The sequence below is a fragment of the Corvus kubaryi genome, unplaced genomic scaffold (genome assembly GCF_017639235.1).
Source record: "Corvus kubaryi isolate FWS band 111438036 unplaced genomic scaffold, C.kubaryi_AGA036_p1.0 37277, whole genome shotgun sequence".
Classification (NCBI taxonomy): Eukaryota; Metazoa; Chordata; class Aves; order Passeriformes; family Corvidae; genus Corvus; species Corvus kubaryi.
In genome coordinates, this window is record NW_024581085.1 from 215,199 (window position 1) to 226,585 (window position 11,387).

General features: G+C 60.9%; 1 protein-coding gene across 1 annotated transcript in view; it reads right to left on the reverse strand.

Annotated features, from left to right (window-relative positions):
* The window catches only part of BCDIN3D (BCDIN3 domain containing RNA methyltransferase), a 23,532-nt gene that overhangs the window by 6,521 nt on the left and 5,624 nt on the right, over positions 1 to 11,387 (reverse strand). The window lies entirely within an intron of this gene.

Genomic DNA, 11,387 nt, shown 5'->3' on the forward strand with positions numbered 1-11,387 from the left:
CGGCTGGGATCGGGATTGACCCCCTGAGCCCGGCTGGGATCGGGATTCCCCTCCCCGGTGTCCCCAGCCCCGCTCTGGTCTCGGCAGGGTCCGGGGGGCTCCGGGGCCATCCACGGGAATCCCGGCAGCACCGGGATGTGCCAGCCCCGGGATGTGCCAGCCCCGGCGGCTCCCGGCCAGGGGCTCCCAGTCCTGGCACTGGGATTGGTGACCCTGCCTGGGCAGGGGGGTTGGACCGGGCGATCTCCAGAGGTCCCTTCTAAACCCCGAGTGTTCTGGGATCCCGGGACCTCGCCGGGGTCCCAGCCCCGAGGTCGGGCCACCCCTCAGTGCCCCCGGACCCGTGAGAAGGGGGGACACGGGAGGGACCCGAGGTGCCGGCACGGCCGGGCCCTGGCCCCGTCCCCGCGTGTGCCGTGACTCCGCACGGCCCGGCCCAGCCAGCCCCGGAATTCGGGAGAAACCAGAATTCCCTTGTTGTGCTGCCAGGGCCCTGCCCGGAGCGCCGCGGCGGCGGTGCCAGCCCGGCCCGGGGGCTGGGAGTGCCCCTTGTGCCACCTCCGGGCCGGGGACTCGCACACGCAGCTGCTGCTGCTGCCCCGGGCCCGCCCTGCCCCAATTCCTGCCCCAATTCCAGCCGCGGAAGCACGAGCCTCACCTGAGACCAAGAGGGAATTCGGGGTTTGCCCGAATTTGCACCTGCGGAGCCCCGCGCCCGGGGAGGGGCAGGAGCTGGGCAGCAGCCCGGCCTCGGACAGCGCCAGGAGCCGTGTCCAGCTCCCCCCTGCACGGGCAGCGCTGGCACGGGCTGACCTCCTGCTCCAGGGCCTCCCCTCCCCGCACACCCACACCTGCTCCCCTGGGGCCCGGCTGGAGAGAAGGAGGCTCAGGGGGACCCTCTCCCTCTCACAACGCCCTGACAGGAGGGTGGGGACCAGGATCTGTTGCCAGGACAAGTGAAAATGGCCTCAAGCTGCATCAGGGAAGATTTACGTTGGATTTAGGAAAAATTCCTCACTGAAAGGGTTGTGAAGCACTGCAAGGGGCTGCCCAGGGCAGGGCCAGAGTCCCCAGCCCTGGAAGTGTCCAGAAACAAGTGGCTGTGGCACCTGGGGACACGGCCAGGGGTGACCGGGGTGGTGCAGGGTTGGACCTGATGCCCTCTGAGGGCTTTTCCAACCTGAACAATTCCATGGTTTGTGGACAGCAGCGAGCAGAGGTGGTTCCTGGGGTTTGGAGTTGGGCTCAGCTCATCCTCCCCGTTCCCTTCAGGCACTGAACACCATCCCAGGGCTTCGTCTCCAGGATCAGCCGGAGCCCGAGGGGTTGGAGGAGGCGGAAGGAGCCCAGATCTCGGCACGAGTTCCCCTTGGGACACAGGGATGGCTTGGGCCTGGCATCCTGGAATCATGGAATGGTCTGGGTCCCATCCCACCCCTGCCATGGGCAGGGACACCTCCCACTGTGCCAGGCTGCTCCAAGCCCCAATGTCCAGCCTGGCCTTGGGCACTGCCAGGGATCCAGGGGCATTCTCTGGGAAATCCATTCCAGGGCCTCCCCACTCTCACAGGGAACAATTCCTTCCCAATATCCCATCCATCCCTGCCCTCAGGAAGCCATTCCCTGTGTCCTGTCCCTCCATCCCTTCTCCCAAGTCCCTCTCCAGCTCTCCTGGAGCCACTTTGGGCACTGGAAGAGGCTCCAAGGTGTCTCCAGAGCCTTCCCTTCTCCAGGCTCTGCTCCCTCCCAGCCCCACGGATCTCTCTGATCCACCAGTTCCCCAGGAACTCTCCAAACCTCAGGGAGTTGGGATGCACAGGCGGATCTGGGACAGTGTCCTGTGTCCATGGAGGGCTTTGGGGGATCCACACGGATTTGGGGCATCCAGGGCAGTGTCCTGTGTCCACAGAGGAATCTGGGACAGTGCCCTGTGTCCACGGAGGGGTCTGGGGGGTGCGGGGCTCTGTGTCCACGGAGGGACCCAGCGGGAGCAGAGAAGCCGCAGCTCAGCAGGGAGAGGAGCTCGCAGGGGCTGCTCCTGGCACAGCCGCGGGAACCGCGCCAGGAATTCGCAATGGGAACGGGGCTCAGCCGCTCCTGCCGGGACCTGCCGTGTTTGCGAGGCTTCGGGCACACCCAGAAATTCAGGGCTTCGGAAAAAAAACCCTCAGCACCTGGGCAGGGGAGGGGGAGGGAGAGGAGGAACCACTTCAGCGCTGAGGAATCCCGGGGTGACTCAGGCTCTGACGCAGGAAGCAAACAGGGCTGGGAATGGTGGGAAGAGGGTGGGAAGAGGGTGGGCAGCCCTGGAGGGGATCGGGAGGGGGGGGGCGGGCAGGCAGCCCCTCTGCCCCCTGTGCCCAGGGAGGGAGAATCGGACCATGGGAGTTCATGGAATGTTCTCAGCGGCAGCAAAGCTGCTCCAAGCACTTCCCAACTTCCCAACGCCCACCTTTACCTGCCTCAGAACCAACCCCAAGGGTCCCCAAATCTCCTTTGTCCCAGCTGGGGAAATCCCGGTGCAGCACCAAGAGCTGCCCCTGGCCCACAGAGAGGCAATTCACCCTTGACAAAAGGGGTTTAAAACACCTGGAGCTTCGCTTCCAGAGCTCATCATGGAGCCAAAGGGATCTGTCACTTCTCTGGGAAGGAGGAGGGAAGTAGGGATGGAAGACCCCACCATGGACATAAGATTTGGAGCCTTTGGTGGTTTTGGGGTCTGGAATTGCAAGGAGAGGAGTGAAACAGCCCCAGTTCAGCGCCTCGGCCGCGGATCCACTCCGGATTGAGAGCCCCTGCCCTCCACAATGGGTAAATCCAGCATTCCCTCAGCATTCCCAGGGTAATTCACCAGAATTACACATCTGCACCAGTTCACCCCCAGCATTCCCAGTGGTGACACCAGTTTAAGTCCCAGCTCCTGAAGTGGGGACCTCATGGAATCCCAGCTGCTCTCCTGGTTCAAACAACAGAAAACCCTCAAAAACTGGGACCTCAAACCCAGACTAGACCGGGGCAAACAAATCCAAATATCTGGATCACAAGGCACTCCAAAAATCCCAGAGTTCGTTTAGCCTTGGATTTGCCGTGGGGAGTCTGAGATTCAGGAGCATGAGACGTTTCCCCTCTTCGGAGCTCCCATGGGATCAGCCCTGTCTGAGTTCCCCCGGCCTGCTCTTGGCGAGCACGAGTGGAGCCTCTGGATGAAGGGCTGGGCCCCCTCCATCCCTGCTCCCACCAGTTCCCAACAGCAGCTCCTGCCTTGGCCCACACCCAAGGGACGTGCTCCGACCTGTGCCGGGATTCGGGATCGGCTCTCCCGGCCGGATCCGCCCAGGCCCGGCCCTGGCGGGAGCTCTGCACTTACACAACCTGGGAAAAGCTTGGGCAGGATCCAGGGGATCCCACCTGGACCACGGGAGGGGATCCAGGGGTTGGCAGGACTGAATTCCAACACAAACTGCCCGAGTGTCCCCCAGGAACAGGAATTCCCACCCTGAGGGGAGGAAGGAGCACCTCAGGGCCTTGTATTTGGCTTTATAACCCAGGCCTTGAGTGGCTCCAGCCCCTGCACTGGATAAAATCCCAGTCCACAACTGGGAATTGCCTCTGGACCGCTCACCCTTCTCCTCATCCTGGGAAGGGGCAGCATTCCCACTCCTCCTTCCCAAAGCAGCCGAGCTGTTCCAACCCGGAAAGCCCCAAATTCTCCATCAGGAGAAGAAGCCCCCAGCTGCTCCCTGTGCTCGGCCACCGCGGGGCTGCGGCGGCACACGGGAACGGCAGGGTCAGCACAGACCCGCTCCCGGTGCCCCCGAGGCCCCCAGAATCCGGGCACCCATCCCACGGCCAGGCTGGACGGGACCTGGGACAGCCTGGGCTCTGGAGGGTGTCGGGAATGGGATGGGCTTTAAGGTCCCTTCCCACCCAAAAAACCATCCTGGGGTTCTGGGACCAAGCCGGGTGTTCCTGAAGCCGGAGTTGGCAGAGCTGCCCTTCCCTGCCAGCTTAAACCCAGAATTCCAGCTCCAGCACAAGTGGGATGAATCCCATGGATTTTGTGGGAGCTGGGCCCCTTTAACAGCTCCTCTGTGCCAAGTCCTGTGTGTTTTACTCTGAACTGGGAGTTTTTTACCAACCATCCCAAGCATGCCAGGAATGGGGTGGGGATGTTTTGACAGGGAGTCCTGGATCACGTCCACATCCCACCCAGCTCCCTCCTCTCACCTCTCCCTGCTCCCGACGTGCTCAGCTCCGGGTGTCAAGAGACTGGAATTTGAGAGAAAACAGACTCGGGGAGCAAACACTGCCCAGAGCAGGGAGAAATCCAGGGATGTCAGGCCCAGGATCACACACACAGATCCCTGCGTGTGGGGATGGAACACCTACGGCTAAACCTGCATCTGTAAAGCACACCTGGGGGAGCATCCCTGAATCCCCCCTGTGCAGGAGCATCCCTGAGAATCCGGGTGCACGTCCCTGTTCTCAGTAAGGATCCTCGTTTTCCCTCAGCTGCTGCTGCACCTGGCTGGGAAAGGCGCTCGGGAGGCTCCGCCCGGCCCCGGGGCAGCTTCGGGAGCCGCTCTGGGCGCGTCCCTGGAGCCTCCCGAGCTCCGATCCCTCTGATCCTCCCGCGTCCCTGCCCTGGGCTGGGAACGCCGCGGCTCCGGCCCCAACCCGCTTTCCCTGGGTTTTGCACAGGCGGCAAATCTCGGTGGTGCAAAGCTCCCACATCAGCACATCGGCAGCGCCGGAGCCTTCCCGGCACAGCTCTGCCAGGGCCAGGGAAGGGGGTCCTGGAGCCTGTGGAGGTGCCCAGCTCCTGCTCCGGCCTTCCCGAGGTCCCTTCGGTGGTGCTGCTGGGGATGATCCGGAGGGTCTCTCCCAACCCTGGTGATTCCGTGATTCCATGACCTGCCGCCCCTTCCCTCTGCCCCAGCTCTTTGCCACCTCCAGTCCCCCCAGGTCACCCGGTTTTCCATCCTGGAACCACGGCTCAGCTGCCCAGGGAAAGCAGTGCCTGTGATGGGGAAAACGGGACCTTTCCCTGTTCTGTCCCCAGGCAAGCCTGGATTTCCACGATGGGACATCGCAGAGAGGGGCCGGGATGAGCCACTCTCCGTGCCCTCCCTCCGAGGGATCCCATGGCTCCTCTGGGCTTCCCAGAGCCTTGCGGACCCTTGGGCTGCTCCTGCCCAAGGTGTTCCCTCAGGGATCAGCGGGTCCAGTGCCCCCCCTGCCCTGCCCCCGAAATCAGAGCCCAAAGGAGCCAAGTTCTGCATCAACCAAGCGGGGCCATCCTCAGGGCATTTCCCAGGGAACAGGGGGAGAATCATGGAATCCTAGAAGGGCTTGGATTGGGAGGGCCCTGGAAGCTTCCAGGGCTCTCTGGAACCTCCGCTCTGCTCCTGTGTCCACACCCGCACTGGATCAGAGGCTTTATGGGCATTCCCACTCTCACTAAAACATTCCTTCACCTTCCAACTCTCTAAATCCTTAAAAATCCTTACAACTCTTCCTTTGGAGCCTGCAGGGGAACCAGCCCAGCTCCACCATGGAGTCCAGACCCTACAACTCCTTCCAAAGCCTTTCCTGGCGGGGCCTGTGCTGTGAGTCAGCTCCGCACAACGCCCGAGTCAGCACTTCCCACAAAGCAGCTGGAGCCGGGCCTGGAAACCGCGGCCACGTCCCACGGAGGGGCCCCGCCGGGACCTGCCGGGCTGGCACGGGCACCGGGAATGTGCTGGTGACAGCAGCCGGGAGAAACGCGGGGCAGGAGAGAACAGGGAGCAGCCCTGCCTCCCCCCCAGGCACAGCGCCCTGGTTGGGACACGCCGGAGTCTCCTGGGAAACCTGGACCTGGCCCAGGCCTGGCCTTCCCTTGTCCCGCAGCCCAGGGAAAGCTCCTTTGGCCACGGGATCCCCCAGGTCAGATTTGCACTGAGGAGATCCCACCCCCAGCACCCAGAGCGCAGCTCTCCGGAGAAGGGAGCTGGGCAGGCACGGCCAGCAGGAACTCCCGGAACGCCCGACTCCATTCCCAAGCCTCATCCACAGCTGGCCAGGCTCGGGTGAGATTCCCACTTCGGCCTCAGTCCTCGGGAGGATGGAATGGAGCTCATGACACCAAGGCCCAGGAGGTACTGCAGGAACACCTGATTCCCAAACCACATTCAAAGCTCAGGAGATCCTCCAGGAATGTGTCATTTCATTCCCAGTTCTCATCCAGGCACTCTCCTTTCCCCCCTCCCTCCTTTCCAAAGCAGCTCCCGGGCTCACAGATCCCATGGGATCCCTGTTCCCTCTCGCTGCACCCTCCAGCCTTTTCCACTCCAACCTTCCCTGCACATTCCTGTGCTCCCAGGTGCAGCCCCTCTGCTCTCTCCTGCTTTTCCATGGAAAACTGGACACCTTTCCCAGCTGCCCTGAGCACTGAGCAAGCTGTCCTGGAAGAAGCCAAACCAGAAGCCCCCCAGGTGGAAGTGGGGCCTTCCCAGGTCCCCGTGGCTGCCCGGATCCAAGGACGAGGCTGACAACAGTCGGGATCCACAGTGGGATTGGGGCGAACCAAAGGCAGCTCTTAGGGGCTCATCCTGTGGGAATTCTGAGGCAAGGACTGAGCCCCCCCTGTGCCAGCAAGGGGGCAAGTGTGGAGGAAAAGCCCCACCTGAGGAACGTGCTGCAGGTCCAGGGGTTGGGGACAGGAAATCCTTCGGGATCTGCCCCAGTTATCCACCAGGAGCTGGCACTGGTCAGGCTGGGAATGCCCAGGCAGACAACACAGCGGTCACTCCCGCAAGTCATTGCCAGCAGATCCACGAGCCCTGGGCAGCAGCCACCACACATTCCAGAGGAGCCCTCACACCTTCCAGACTCCCTGGTGTCCATGCACGGGCCACCCCATGGGCAGAGCTACAGGGGACGTTCCTGCCCGAGGGGATGGACCTTCTCCGGGTGGACACGGGGCCTTTGGGGGAGATATCCCACCTTTGTATCCATTTATTAGAGATTTGGGAAAAATCCTTCATGGAAGGGGTGTCCAGCCCTGGCATGGCTGCCCAGGGCAGGGGCAGAGTCCCCATCCTGAAAGTGTCCAAGAAATGTGTGGATGTGGCCCCTGGGGACATGGTCAGGGCTGACCTTGGTGGTGCTGAGTTGGACTTGATGATCTCCAAGGGCTTTTCCAACCTGTACAATTCCATGATTCCTGGCTCAGGCTGTGCCACCTGCTCTGAGGGGACACCAAGACTGGCTGGATCAGAGGGGTTTTTCCCATTAAACCTTCACCCTCCTGCCTGTTCTTCTCACCCAGGGAATGGGAATTCTGCCCAAAATGCCAGCAAGGATCTCTTCCCTCACGGCAGCCCCTTCACAGAGCTTTTCCCAGCACCATCTCACACAGATCCATGGAATGGTTTGGGAGGGAAGGGACCTTAAAGCCCATCCAGTGCCACCCCTGCCATGGGCAGGGACACCTCCCACTATCCCAGGTTCCTCCCAGCCTTGTCCAGCCTGGCCTTGGGCACTGCCAGGGATCCAGGCGCAGCCCCAGCTGCTCTGGGAAATCCATTCCAGCCCCTGCCCACCCTCACAGGGAACAATTCCTTCCCAGTATCCCATCCAGCCCTGCCCTCTGGCAGTGGGAAGCCATTCCCTGTGTCCTGTCCCTCCATCCCTTGTCCCCAGTCCCTCTCCAGCTCTCCTGGAGCCACTTTAGGCACTGGAAGGGGCTCCAAGGTCTTCCTGGAGTGAGGTGAACACCCCCAGCTCTCCCAGCCTGGCTCCAGCCTCTGAAGCCAAGCTGGGAGTGCCTGGAGCAGGGGTGTCCAGCAGGGATGTTCCCGGAGTTAATGGAGATGAGGAGACAGAGCTGAGCCATCCCAGGGCCGGCAGGTCTGGGAGCCTCCCTGCTCCCTCCCTGCCCGCTCCGTTTGATCCCTGCAGGATCCAGGGAGCTGCTTTGATGTGTCAGCCTGGCAGCAGGGCCTGTTCCAGCACGACTGCTGCCGGATTCCTGCGGGAACAAAGCTGCAGCTCAGCAGCTTCCAGAGGCTGGGACTGACCCCGGGGCGGAGCAGGGACAGCGAGGGACACAGAGGGGCCTCTCAGCATCAGCTCCCCTGTCCTTCCCAGGGAAGACGCAGGAATCACAACCCCAGTCCAGCAGAAGGGGTCACTCTGGGATCCTGGAGCATCCCGTCCCACAGGGTCTGATCCCTGCCCCACCACATGCTAGCGGTTCAATCACTGATCCCATGTGTGTCCTGCCATGGAAACGGGATCAGATCCCTCCGGAGCTTCCCTGCTCCACAGCAGGGCCCCACTCCAGACAGCTCTGACCTCGGAACTTTCTCACTCCCAATAAAACCGGCTACGTCGCTCTGGGGAGGATCCAAGGACGGAGCGGCTTCATTAAACATCAGGATAAAATTCCAGGGAGCTGATAAGAAGCATTTTATGATCCTGATTGAACTGGGGCTGTCTGGTCAGAAGAGATAAGGTCTGAGAGCATTTTATATTCCCTGGAAGCAGATCCCCACCCCGGATCACGACTCCAGCCCCTTCCAGTGGGCCCAGCTCTAAGGGAACAAGGACGCTCCAAAGTAACTCATTCCAAGGAACTTGAGCCCGAGTTAAGAGCCATGGAATGGTTTGGGAGGGAAGGGACATTAAAGCCCATCCAGTGCCACCCCTGCCATGGGCAGGGACACCTCCCTCTATCCCAGGTTCCTCCCAGCCCTGTCCAGCCTGGCCTTGGGCACTGCCAGGGATCCAGGCAGTGGCAAAGATTATGTCCATGATGATCCAAGGGACTTCTGTGCCAAGGGGGAAACAAAGTTTTCCCTCAGTTTGTTCCATAAGTGAATGAAATGGGAAACCTGAGGTGTTGAAACGAAATCCCAAAGAGGGGAGCCCAGTGAGAAGCTTCCACAAGGTGCCAGCTTCTCCAGCAGGACCAGGGAGGCTGAAACAAAGCCTTGGAGACTCCAAGGAACCCTTCCCACCTGGAATTAAACCTGAGGGTTCATGGCCAAGGCACTTCCACGTCCAGAATGACAGCCCGAGGATGGAACGGCCAAACTCTCCCTGTTTGCAGCCCAGCGGAGCAGGCCCTGCCCGCAGCACGTCAGGGAATCCCAGAATGGTCTGGGTGCAAAGGGACCCTCAAATCCATCCCATCCCACCCCTGCCATGGGCAGGGACAGCTCCCGCTGTCCCAGGCTGCTCCCAGCCCCGTCCAGCCTGGCCTTGGGCACTGCCAGGGATCCAGGGGCAGCCACAGCTGCTCTGGACAAATGTCCCGAGTGACCCCAGACTCACCCTTGGATTTGTGCTTGGTTTTCCCACCAAGATCCCCCCAGGGCTCTGCTCCCTCCCCAGTTCACCTCTCCCCAGTCCAACGTTTGCCCCAGAACTGGTGACACTGGGAGGGAAAAGCCAGACTCCCAAAGTGTGTCTAGGCTGGGACTGCTCTTTTCCCAGCTCTCCAGAATCAGATTCCCAGATTTCCACAGGTTGCCACCTCTCCCTTTTCTCCTGTAATTCCAAAGCGACAGGAGGAGCAAGAAGGAACCTGCCCTGAGCTGAGGCAAGGAAATCCAAACCTGGGATCTGCAGGGACAAGTTCCTGGGCCCAGGAAGCTGCTGCCAGCTCTGGCTCCTGAAGTGGGGCCCTCCACTCCTGGGCTGCTTGGACTAAACTGGAAGTTGAATTAATCCACTTTTTGCCATGTCCCCAGTTAGAAATCATGGAATGCCCTGGCTGGGAAGGGACATTAGAGCCCATCCAGTGCCACCCCTGCCATGGCAGGGACTCTCCCACTGTCCCAGGCTGCTCCAAGCCCCGTCCAGCCTGGCCTTGGGCACTGCCAGGGATGCGGCAGCCATGATTCAACATTGACAGAATTATCCTTCGTTTTCCCAGCCAGGAATTCCCAGGGGTGGGAGCTGCCCATCCCTCAGCATCAAAGCCAAACACAGCTGAACCAGCTCTCCAGGAAAGCCTTTTATGGATCGGATGTGGCTCTGCTTTGGAGATTCCCTCTGAGGAAATGCAATTCCATTTGCTGAAGCCCAAGCTGAGTCTAGGAAGGGGGAACTCACAGAAACTTCTACATGTGGTAAATCTGGGAAGTAGAGAATGAAAACCTGGATGAGCTCTGGAAAAGGGGCTGTGGGGGGATTCATCCCTCCCAGGCCCAGAGATGGGGGAATGGGAAGGAATCACAGCTGAGCTGAGGAGTCTGAAGAATCCCTTCTGCTCCAAGGGCTCAGGAAAAGCAGCCATGGAAATGGGACAGTGATCACAGGATCATGGAATGGCTCAGGCTGGAAAAGCCCTCTGAGATCATGGAGTCCAACCATCCCCCAGCACGGCCAAAGCCACCCCCGAGCACATCCCCAAGTGCCACATCCAGGGACTGGGGCTCCCTCTCCAGCTTTGTCAGGAGGCCCTGGATGCTGAAGGGAGCAGCCCCGGGACATTTGGTGCTCTCAGGTGGTTTCCTCTGGCCACTCTCCAGTTCCACACTCCATTTTTCCCTGGGAATGTGTCCTTTGTGCTCACCCAGCACAGGAATCTGGGAGACAGCAAAGTGTCCCTTAGGGGAAGTGACACTGAGTGTCACAGGAGTGACAGTAAGGAGAAATACAAAATAAAAATAAAAAAGGATCTCACTGACTCCAACCCAATCCAGCTTCCTCCAAGGGCTGGAGGCACCTGCAGAACCACCTCAAAAGTGGAAGCTCCAACATCTGAATTTTGATGCTTGAGCTCCCCTGCCTCGGTTCTTCCACGCCAGGAAGGGCAGAGGGACCTCCCACAGCAGGGGGAGGCATAATGAGCCCAGCACCTTGCGGGGCACTAATTAATCCCTGCAGGGATTATTGGGAACGGGGCACAGCTCTGAGCCCAGGGTCCAGCTCAGCTGCTCAGGTTTTCCTTCCCAGAAGTGCTGGGCAGTCACACAGCCAAGATTCCCCATCACGAAATCAAACCCATTCTGGGGATGGAAAAGCTGAGGCGAAGTGGGCTGGAGCCCGGGAATGATCCCAGAGCTTGGGAGCTCCCCAGGCACGGCCAGGTGCTCCAGGGGAGCAGCGGCAGCTCTGCACTCCCAGGGCAGCTCCAGCTCCCTCAGCAGCAGCAACCACCCCTGGCTGGGCCAGCCTGGGATCAGGGACATCCCTCTCCTGGCCTGCTCCAGGTGTCCTGAGTCCTACCAGGGTCACCAAGCCCAGGAGTCCCTCAAGGAAACCGAGTCAGGTTGTCCAGAGCAGCTGTGGCTGCCCCTGGATCCCTGGCAGTGCCCAGGGCCAGGCTGGATGGGGCTGGGAGCAGCCTGGGACAGCGGGAGGTGTCCCTGCCATGGCAGGGGTGGGATGGG